The sequence below is a fragment of the Zalophus californianus genome, chromosome 15 (genome assembly GCF_009762305.2).
Source record: "Zalophus californianus isolate mZalCal1 chromosome 15, mZalCal1.pri.v2, whole genome shotgun sequence".
Taxonomy (NCBI): Eukaryota; Metazoa; Chordata; class Mammalia; order Carnivora; family Otariidae; genus Zalophus; species Zalophus californianus.
The window spans coordinates 83,100,164-83,111,835 of record NC_045609.1 but is presented as its reverse complement, the minus strand read 5'-3'; positions in this window follow the sequence as shown (position 1 = coordinate 83,111,835).

The window sequence follows — 11,672 nt, the reverse complement described above, 5'->3', positions numbered from 1 at the left end:
TGCGTCTCTTTGGCACCTGGAAGATTCTCTTGGCCTGGGAGGCAGACTTGGGACCAAGACCTCCCTGAGAAATGGCTGAAGTCCCCAGTTGGCCATCACCACTGTATCACAGAGAAGACCCTGGCTAAGGGGGTAGGAGGCCTGATGGAAGTCACAGAAGTGTCCACGGCTGAGGGAATTGGGTAGGGATGAATCACTAGGTAGTGATCAGAAGGTAGACAATGCATTTGTGAATGGCCAGCACAGCGAAACTGAAAACAAAACAAAGACAAGATTTGTGTGCTACCCAAGAAAACTATGTGAGAGGCAAACCTGTGACCCCCGTTCTTGTGCTGTGAATACGGTGCGCTCCCCCCCCACCCGCCACTCCCCATTCTCAGGGCCTCAGCCACAGGACATCTTCCAGAACTTTCCTCCCCCCAGATCTCATTCTGGGAAAGACTTTGCATACAAAGCACATTTATCAAATAGCAGGTCAGTGCTACTGCAGTGACGTGCTATGAAGCCAACCAAAGCAATTTTAAAAATGAGTATTTTAATGAGCATCTGTAGCTTTAGCTAGAGAAGCACACAGGAAACAGAGAGCAGACCCCCATTGCTACCTTGTCAGACTCCGTCTCGGTGGGAACCACGAGGTGGGAAGCGCTGGGCACCCAAAGGTGTCTGCGGCTTTGCATTTGGTGGCATTATGGAGCCTGGCTTCTTGGAGCTGTCCTGGCTGGTTTCCTCTCTTTTGCAGTAACTAGGTCTCACAGGTGGTTCTGCCTCTCCACTGCTCAGCAGGGCAAGAGGGCTGGGCCCAACCAGTGATGTTTACCTTGGGTGCTAGAGCAGCTTCACGGCACACCTGGGGCGCGTTAGCTGGCCTTGGTTTCCAGGGCCTGAGCGCTGCACGGGCACTGCGCCCCCGACCCTCCTTTTATTCCTCTTGGGAGACAGCAGCTTTGGCAGCTTTTGTAGAGTTGAAAACTCAAGCTCTGAGAGGTGATGGAACTTGCTTGAGGCTGCGTGATCATTGCACAAATGCAACGACCTGAAGCCACGTTGGCAGACCCATCTGCTTTCTAGTGGCCTGAAATGTGGGCAGAGTCAGGGAGGGCTCCCTGGGGGAGGTGAGCGGAGGTGTGAGAGGCTGGTCAGACTTTCCCAGGTAATCAAGGAGAAAGCGGGAGACTGAGCGGGCATGAATGAAGCCGGACTTGGCAGTGTCGGATAAGCGTGAATCTGGACTTACGTTTGGGGGAACTTTGCTTGAAAGGATCACTGCGATAGGGGGCGGGTACTCCTGCGCAAAGAACACTCGACCCTGAGCTGCGCAAGCTCCCTAAGGTCCGCCGGAAAAGGTTTTCCTTTCGGAGGGAGGAGTAAACAGCCGGGAAAAAACAGGTGTGGGGGAGTCAGAGGGCAGGGTGGCCAGGCGGTGGATCAGGGAATGTTTGACCTGGAGGTCAGCGGATTCTCAGGAGGGGACACCGGGTAGCTGTTCATTTTACCAACGCTCCGGGACAAACGCAAGAGCCTGGGGAAGGGGAGCTCTGATGGGAGTTTGCTCAAGTTCCGTCAGCGGTGTTTTGTCCAGATTGGTCAGTGTGCACAAATAGTTCAGCCAATCACTTAGGAGACAAAGAATGGGAATTTGCGGGGAGGAGGTCAGCATTGGCTTTATCGTAGGTACGGGGGGTCATCTGGGAATTGCGAATATTAGTAAGGGGAGCCCTCACTACAGTAGACCCAGGGGCTGGCAGGAGGAGTGCTCTCGCCCCGCCGCTTGTCCCCAGTCGCCAATCCAACAGGGAGAGAGGGGCCTTGCACTTGGATACAAGTTTACTCTCCTCGCAGGAAAGAAAGGTTTTCTTCCCCAGCCCCGCAACAGCCCAGCCAATGAGAGAGGCTCACAACTCAGCCAATGAAAAGCCACCATAGTTGGAACACCCAGTTTACTCCCGTGGACTTTTGGTTTAGGGACAGCCCTCCCAACGTCTCTTATTCCCTCTTCTTTGTTCTAGGAACTTGCCTACGGTTTTGCTCGTTGCAGACTGCAATTCCCTGCTATTCCTTAATAAACCCACTTTTGCTGGTAAAATAACCTGGAGTTTTATTTTGAAGGTTAACAGAATCTTATCACGCCCCACGGGGAAGGTGATTCTCTGCAGGAAGCCACGCTCCTAACACAAAAGGGTCGGCGGGGGGCCGGTCATAACCATTCCGGTTGTGCAGAGCTGTGCAGAGCACAGGGCTCGGGAACATTCCACAGTGAGCAGACACAGAAGGAGCAGGAGAGGGCGGCAGCAGGAAGGGTAGGCTGTGAACCGAGGCTGGAGGACTTAGACCCCCGCGCACTAGGCAAGCGGCAGAGCATCGGTGGGTGCTGTGGTCTTGCTGTGCTTGTCACCCATGCACGTGGCTTCGGTGGCTGGACCTCTGCTGTCAGGAGCTCTTCTCTCCAGAACGGTGGGTCCCAGGCCCAGCATTCTCCAAGAACGAAGCGGGAAGACTCAGCTGAGGAACCAGGGGACGCCAACAGGTGCTCTGCGTCCCAGCCCCAGACAACTTGCTGGGCCTTGGGGTTGGCCGCTTCCCCACGCAAGAGGCCCAAAGCTTGGAAGACGCTTGCTACCAAGCAAAGTCAGGATTCGGACAAAAGCCCAAAATTTGGTAGATGGGATCACCTTCTCGGTTCGCCTAATGTCCTTCAACTGTCTGGTTACCGCATGATCAAACTGGCAGCGGCCGGCTTGGGCACAGACCAGGCGGAAGCTCTCAGTCGGCTTGGTAAGTTGCAGGTTTCAATTAGAAGCATGTGCTTAACTATAATTTAGTCTCACCGGTTGGTCTTTGCCTTGAAAGATCCATTTAATTATCTTTGCTTAAAACCTACAGGGTGTAAATAGAAGCATCTGTAGAGGAAGACTACTTAAAAAACCCCCACAAGTTTGGGGGAAAAACTAATTTCCTTTCTTTTTGGTTGACCAAGAAATATTTCAGGGGTGCTTTTGTAGGCAAGCTGGCTGAGAATGTGGTTGTCAGTTTTCTGGAACGCCGCGGGGTGCCTTTGGAGCAGAGCCTCAGGACACAGTGGCTGGTGGTGATTGTGTGTCCTGCTGTGGGGCCAGAGGTTGCAGGTGATCCAGCTTCAAGCCTTGGAGAGGTTCTTGCCTGTTCAGCATTGGGGAACATCCTGGGACACCGCAGGGAGGCTCCAACCCCCTGCCCCCTTCTTGTTGAGTTCCAGCTCCAGAGATGCTGTGCCAGGCTTGGGGAATTTTTCTTACACCATTAAACTAGCCTTGTATGCAACACAGGACCTTATTCTGACTTCCGGTAACTCTGTAGGGGAGGCGTGGGTGTTCCCCACAATTTATAGATGCCACTGGAATATAAGCTCTGTGAGGGCAGGGGTTTTTGTCTCTTTTATTCACTTGTCTATCTTTAGCATCCCCAAATACCGGGTACTGGGTAGGTAATGTGCCTGAGAGCAGAGCCAGAGTTTAGACCCTGCACTTTCTTCTCTTTCTGTTCCTCACTTTATGTATCTGTCACGAGCATCTCCCCGTTCTGCGGGAGTAGCTATGTGGCTGGCTTAGATGTGGTTCAAGCCCCCCTCCAGGTGGAGTCTATAACTCTGTGAAAAGAATCACGTGTAAAGCGTGGATGCCAGCTGGAATGATTCTACTCAGATTTTTGGATAGGCTGTCTTACACAGTTGGCCCTGGAGGCTGGGGACGTTACTTCTTCGCTTTCCTGGTGGTGACCTGACACTTCTGGGCCATCCTAACTACCCATGTACTGCTGAGAGGCTGCTCCGAAGCAGAGCCCACCTGGGTACCTGGCCAGGGTCCTCGGTCAGCCTGGGGTGAGAGGCTGTGCACGCCAGACCTGGCCTCTCCCAGCTTTTCTGATGCTCCTTTGGCCTGGATAGTGCCAGGCTGGTAGGTGATGGAGAATGTGGATGTAAGGCTCAAGGAAAGGGTGGGCCATGTGTTTGGGGCAGAGCCCGGTCTTGTGTCAGGAATGTCTCCTGACTGGTGGAGTCCTCGAGGCCTTGGCACTGCCCCCTCCCGGGTGCAGGGAGCAGCTAAGCAGGAGGGGGGAGCTGCAGCGTTCCCTTGGCTGGAAGTGCCAAGCCTGTTATCTGACCGAATTCAGAAGAGAGGGAAAGACTCTTCCCTGGGAGAGTCAGGCAAATGGAAATCAAACTGTCTTGTTTCCTGATGATAAAGACTCCGTAAGAGGACAGGCTCAGGTGTGGACATCATCCTGTCCTCTCTCCACCCCAGCGCTAGAGCTGCCGTCACTCTTCTTGAGAGAGCAGAGCAAGAGAGATCCGAAGGGTGCCCTTCCTCTCCTCTGTCCCGAGGACTTCCAGCTCCTGGAACATGCTGTCTGCTGCACAACGACTCAGGGCTTTAGATCCGTCCGCATGGGGCTGTGTGTTTAGTGGGGCTCACTTTGAAACACTCAACAAGGGGCAACCTCTTCAGGTGGTTAGGAGCACAGACTTGGGAGCCGTTCAGCTCTGGTTAGAGTCCTGCCTTTGCCATCAACTGCCCCCGAAGTACCCCCTTCCTCATCTGTAACGTGGGGCTAATACCAATTCCTCTCTCAGGTGGCGTCGTGAGGATGAAACGAGACGATGCATAAAAGATGCTTTGCTCCGTGCCTGGCACGTGGTAAGCACTCAAGTAATAATGGTGTTAAGCTATGTCATCTACTAGTGACCTCTAATGCTCCCATTACCGTGAGTCATAAAATTTTCAGACATTGGGTTTCATTAAGACCTCTCCAACTCTTGTATTCTGTGGTTTACTTAGAGTGTGTTAGATTATGAAAACCACCTCCTCCTTTGTCAAACATTTTAGGAGTGTGGAATTACTTAGTTCCTTGTTCTTTGGGAAAAGCCAGCATGACACCCATGCGTCCCTAGCTTCCTGGAGGACCAGAGATTTTGACCTTAACATGGGAAGAGATCCACTGGCTTCGTGGTCACACCCTGTACACCCAGAAGAGGCACAGGCTCTCTGTTTAACACGCCGTATTCCTGTTGTGTACAACTAATACTTAATCTTTCACTTTATTTATTTTGGCGTTTTTAAGAATCTCATCCTTGTGACTTTGTGTTTGGGATTATTTTTCTCAGATGCTTTATCTGGCATTTATCCAGCTGGACTCTCATTCCCTTATTTTCTGGCTGTTTATAATCTCCTCAGGGCCATTTTACTTATTTGGCCTTTCTTCCCTGGTATTCTTCAAACTGCCCAATTTAGTTATAAGGATGCCACAAATTAACAGTATAGTGTTTGAGATTCCATTTGCCCATCTCTGTGTGGATTTAGCCAGCCTGCAGGTCTGGATTTTCATGCTCTGATTTAGCATTTTAAAAAATAAGCCGTTCATTCTATTAAGATATTATCCCCAGCCCATCTGACTCTTGAATAGTTTAGTATGTATCTAAATTTGCCTATAATTGGATAGAATTCAATTAGTTTAGCCCAGAACCAAGGAATATTAATCAGTGATATTGTTATGATGGACATATTGGTACACTTTGAATTTTTTTTAAATTTATTTGTCGGAGAGAGAGAGAGCACAAGCAGGGGAAGCGGCAGGCAGAGGGAGAAGCAGACTCCCCGATGAGGAGGGAGCCTGATGCGGGACTTGGTCCCAGGACCCAGGGATCGTGACCAGAGCCGAAGGCAGACGCTTAACTGACTGAGCCACCCAGGCGTCCCTGAATTATTTTTTTTTCAAATGTGTGCCTGAACTTCAGAGTTCTGTGAGTTCTTTCAGCTTTGACCTCTGCTTCCTATCCCTTTGATTTTTTAAAAAATCAACTTTTATAATAAAAAGAGTTTTAGATTTACAGAATTATTGGGGCACCTGGGTGGTTCAGTCAATTAAGCGTCTGACTCTCTTGATCTCAGCATCCTGAGTTCAAACCTGTGTTGGGCTCCATGCTGGGTGTGGAGCCTCCTAAAATAAAGTTAAATAGATTTACAGAATTACTGCTGGAATAGTACACACAGTTCCCAAATACCCATATCAGTACTCTCTGTTGTTGATGTCTTAGATTAATACAGCATATTTGTCACAGTTCATGCAAAAATGTTGCTATAGTATTATTGGTTAAAGTTCATAGTTTATTAGATTTCCTGAGTTTTTACCTAATGTCCTTTTTCTGCCCCAGGATTCCATCTGTGATCCCATATCACATTGAGTCGGTCTGTCTCCTCCGGCTCCTCCTGGCTGTGGAGGTTTCTCAGACTTTCCTTGTTTTTGATGACCTTGACAGTTTTAAGGAGTACTGGTCCTATATTTCTGAGAATGTCCTTTAATTGGGATTTGTCTGTTTTTTTCTCATGATTATGCTGGGGCTATGGGTTTTGGGGAGGAAGACAGCAGAGGTGAAGTGCTATTTGCATCACTTCCTATCAAGGGTCCGTACTATCAATAGGACATGTTGATGTTGACCTTAACCACCTGGCTGAGGTCATTCTGTGTGTCTCTGCACTGTAAAGTTAGGCTCTGTTTCTCCCTTTCCCTACTGTACTCTTTGGAAGAAAGTCACCATATGCAGCCCACACTTGCGGGCGGGGGGGAAGGGGCTGTGCTCCCCTTCCTTAAAGGTAGCATCGTTACATAAATTATTTGGAATTATTTGGCATGGAAGATTTGTCTACTCTTTCTTATTTCTTATTTGCTAATTTATTTTCACCACATGGACTCCCACCTTTATTTAATACTTCGGGTGAAAACCTAAGAGTACTTTATTTTGTCAGTCACATTTTTCCGGTGTTGGCCACTGGGAGTGCTTTCAGTTGGCTCCTGTATTCTTTGCCATGCCACATCCTTTCTTTTTTAAGCACTTCCTTGCACTCCTGTATTCTCCAGGCTCATCTTATATATTTCCTGTCCCAGTGCAAGAATCAGCCATTCCTCTAAGGAGCCCTGTTTCCTTTCATTGGAGAATGGTATTGGAAACCAACATCTGGGTGCTAGGTGCACTTGTTGCTACTGAGCTATCATTTCTTTTAGGTCCTCTAACTGGACAGAGCAACAGATATATGTGTGTATATTCAACCAAGTCTATACACACAGCTATAAATATTTCTGTGTGCAACCATCTGTATCTGTATCAAGCTGAACATGAGTTTAGCATACTTAGGTCGTCAGTCATAACCATTCCCACAGGGATTGTCTGGCCTACCCCCCTTGCTTATCTTTATTCCGCACTCCAACTTGGGAAACCTGGCTCCTGCCGTTTGTTAACTGCTCATATAAATGTATAATGGAACTGTTACCACATATCTCCACGGCAAACAATTTTATCAGCTAAGGTGCTTATGTATTGTTGCTTTTGCCTTGGGTCTTACAGCCTCTACTCATTTCCAGGATTTTCTAGCTATGTACCTTATCGCTCACCCCATTCAGTGAGCTTCATATGTATTTTAATACATTTAGATTCTTCTGTCACATTCTGTCTTCCATCCTGGGATTCCCCCAATGATTTTTTGATAATTTTGCCTGATTACATGCATTAAGATTTACTTTTTGTGCTGTCAAGTTTATGGGTTTTGACAAATGCCTGTTGTCTTGTACTCACCATTACAATATCAAACAGAATTGTTTTGCTGCCCTAAAAATCCTGTGTGTCATCCACTCCACCTTCCCATGCCCACCTGGAACCCCTGGCAACCGTAGAACAGTAAACCATGTCTACTGTCTCTATAGTTTGCCTTTTCCAGAATATCATAGACTTGGAATCACACAGAATGTAGCCTTTTCAGAATGGCTTCTCTCACTTAGCAATATGCATTCAGGATTAATTCATGTCTTTTCATGATTTGATGGCTCTGAATAATATTCTGTTGTATGGATATATGATAATTTGTTTATACATTCACCAACTGGTGGGAATTTTGGTTATTTCCAGTTTTTGGCAATTCTGAATGAAGCTGTCATAAGTGTGTCCACAGGTTTTGTGTGTGTGTGTGTGTGTGTGTGTGTGAACATAGGTTTTCAGATCATTTGGGTAAATACTTATGAGTGCAATCGTTAGATCTTAGGGCAAGACATTGTTTAGTTTGTAAGAAACTGCCTTCCACAGGGGCTGTATCATTTTGCATTTCCAACGACGAGTAAGAGTTACTGTTGTTCTGGATTCTTTCCAGCAGTTGGTATTGTCAGGTTTTTTGGTTTTTTTTTTGGATTTTAGCCATTCACATAGGTGTGCACTGGTACCCCATTGTTGTTTTGCCTTGCAATTCCCTAAGGACAGATGACATTGAGTACCTTTTTATATGCTTATTTGACATCTGTATATCATTTTCATTGAGGTGTTCAGATCTTGGGCTCATTTTTTAATTAGACTGTTTGTTTTCTTATTGCTCAGTTTCACGAGTTCTTTGTATATTTGGATACAAATCCTTTAGCATGTATCTATTTTGAAAATACTTCCTCTTACTCCGGGGCTTGATCTTTTCACTCTCTTAACAGTGTCTTCTGCAGATCATGTTTTAGTTATAATAAAGGCCAACTTATCAGTTTTTTTATTTTATGGATCATTCTACTGGTGATATATTTACAAACTCAGCACCAAACCCAAAGTCATGTAGATTTTCTCCTATGTGTTCTTCAAGAAGTTGTATTAGTTTCACATTTTATATTTAGGTCTATGATCCATTTTTAGTTAAGGTTTGTGTAAGGTGTAAGGTCTGTGTCTGGGTTATTATTTTTGCATATAGTACTGTTGTTGAAAGGACTGTCTTTTTTCACTGAATTGTCTTGGCTTCTTTTTCAAGGATCAGTTGACTATACTTGTGTGGGTCTCTCTTTGGGCTTTTTATTTTATTCTACTGGTCATACGTGCCTATTTCACCAATATCATGCTGTCTTAATTACTGTAGCCTTATAGTAACTCTTGAAATCAGATAATGTGACTCCTTGAGCTTTGTGCTCCTTCAGTATTGTGCATGCTATTCTAGGTCTTTGTTTTTTGTATAAACTTTAGAATTATTGATATCTACAAAATAGATTGCTGATATTTTAATTGGGATTAAGACATATCTACACATCATGTTGGGAAGAATTTATATTTTAACAATACTGAGTCTTCCATTCCATGAATGTGGGATCTCTCTCTCTTTATACAGATCTTTGATTTTCATCAGTGATCTGTAATTTTCCACATGTTGCTCCCACATATATTTTGTTAGATTTATGCCTAAGTATTTCATTTTTGGGATGCTATTGTGAATTATTTCCTTTCTCATCTCAAATTCCAATTATTCAGAGCTGCTATAAGGAGAGCAATTGACTTTGGTATATTAACCTTGTAATGTTGCTATGTTCTCTTATTAGTTCAAAGAGTTATTTTTTTGTATTTTTTTTGTTTTGTATTTTCTACCAAGAACAAAGAAGTTTTATGTCTTCCTTTCCAATCTGCATACCTTTTACTTTCTTTTCTTATTTCATTTTGCTAGTTTATACTTCTAGTATGATGTTGAATAGGAATGGTGAGAGAGAATATCCTTGTCTTGTTCCTGGTTTAGAGAGAAATTGTTTAGTTTCACGCCGTTAGGTATGAAATTAACTGTAGGCGTTTTGTAGATGTTCTTTACCAGATTAAGAAACTTTCCTTCTAGTCCTAGTTTGCTGTGTTTTTTTTTTTTCTTAATCATGAATGTGTGTGGGATTTTGTCAAATGCTTTTTTGATACCAATTGATAAGACAATATGATTTTTCTTTAGTTTTTAATGTGGTGGATTACATGGATTGAATTTCAAATGTTGAACCATCTTTACATTCCTAGGGTAAATCTCACTGGGTTGTGGAATTTATGCATTGTTGGATTTGATTTTCTAGTATTTTTTGAGGGTTTTTGAGTCTATGTTTAAGAAAGATATTGGTCTGTAATTTTCCTTTCTTGTAAAGTCTTTATTTGATTTTGTTATTAGGGTAATGTTGGCCTTGTAAAATGAATTAGGAAATGTTTTCACTGCTTTTATTTTCTGGAAGATATTGTGGAGAAGTGGCATTATTTCTTACTTAAATATTTGGCAGAGTTCACCCATGAAGCTATGTGGATATGGTGCTTCTTTTTTGGAAGGGTATTAATTATTAATTCAATTTTTTAAAAAGATATAAGGCTATTCAGATTGTCTGTATCTCCTTGTGTGAGTTTGTGTTTTACAAGGGATTGTCATATTTTATCTAAATTATCAAATTTGTGGGCATAGAGTTGTTTGTAGCTTCCTTTTTCATAATATCCATATGCATAATATATAAAAGCCATTTAATATAATATCCATGGGATATTCATGATATTGATAATTTGTATTTTCTCTCTTTTCCTTGGTTAGCTTGCCTAGAGCTTTATCAATTTTATTGATCTTTTGGCTTATAGATTTTTATTTTTCTGTTTTCAATTTTATCGATTTCTGCTCTAATTTTTATTTCTGTTCCTTTCCTGCTCTAGGATTAACTTGCCCTTCCTTCTCTAGTTTTTAAAGATGAATGGTTAGCTAGATAATTGCAATTATAGTTTTCTTCTTTTTTAACAAGTGCAGTTCAATGCTGTGTATTTTCCTCCTAAGCATTTATTTCACTATATCCCACAAATCTTGATAAGTTGTATTCTCAGTTTAGTTTAAAATACTTTTACATTTCTCTTGATACTTCCTCTGGGACCCATGTATTATTTGGAAAGTGTACTGCATAAATTTCAAAGTTTTGAGAATTTCCAGCTATATTTGTTACTGACTTCTAGTTTAATTCCTTTGTGGTCTGTGACTTTTATTCTTTTAAATTTATTAAGATGTGTTTGGTGGCCCAGGAAGTGGTCCCTCTTGCTGAATGTTCTATACAAGCTTGGGAAGAATGTGTATGCTGCTGTCGTGGGATGGAGTATTCGATAAATGGCAATTAGATCAAGTTGATTGCTAGTATTATTTAGGTCTGTTATGTCCTTGTTGATTTTATGTCTACTTGGTCTATCAGTTACTGACAGGGAAGTGTTGAGCTCTAACTTTTAACAGTGGATTTGTCTATTTCTCCATTCAATTGTATCAAATTTTGCCTCATGTATTTTGATGCTGTGTTGTTAAGTGCATACATCTTTAGGACTGTTGATTCTTCTTAGAGAATTAACTCCTTTGTCATTATGTAGTTCCCTTGATAATTTTACTTGTTTTGAAATCTGCTTTGTTTGAAATTAATATAGCTACTCTAGCTTTCTCTATACTAGTATTAGCATGGTCTTTTTCCCCATTCTTTTACATTGAACTTTATAATCAGTTTCACATAGACAACATATATTTGGGTCTTTTTCTTCCTTTCAGAATCTGTGTTTAATTATAGTATTTAAACAATTCATATTTAATATTATTGATGTATTTGGATTAATATCAACTATGTTTGTAACTGTTTTCCATTCATTGTTGGAGCCTTCTTTTCTGCCTTCCCTGAGCATTTCAAATGATTATATTTTATCTATTCTCTTAGTGTATCAGTTATACTTCTCTTAAAAATTTTAGGGACACCTGGGTGGCTCGGTTGGTTAAGCATCCAACTCTTGATTTCTGCTCCGGTCATGATCTTGGGGTCATGAGACCAAGCCCTGCATCGGGCTCCGTGCTCGGTGCGGAATCTGCTTGAGATTCTCTCTTTCCCCCTCT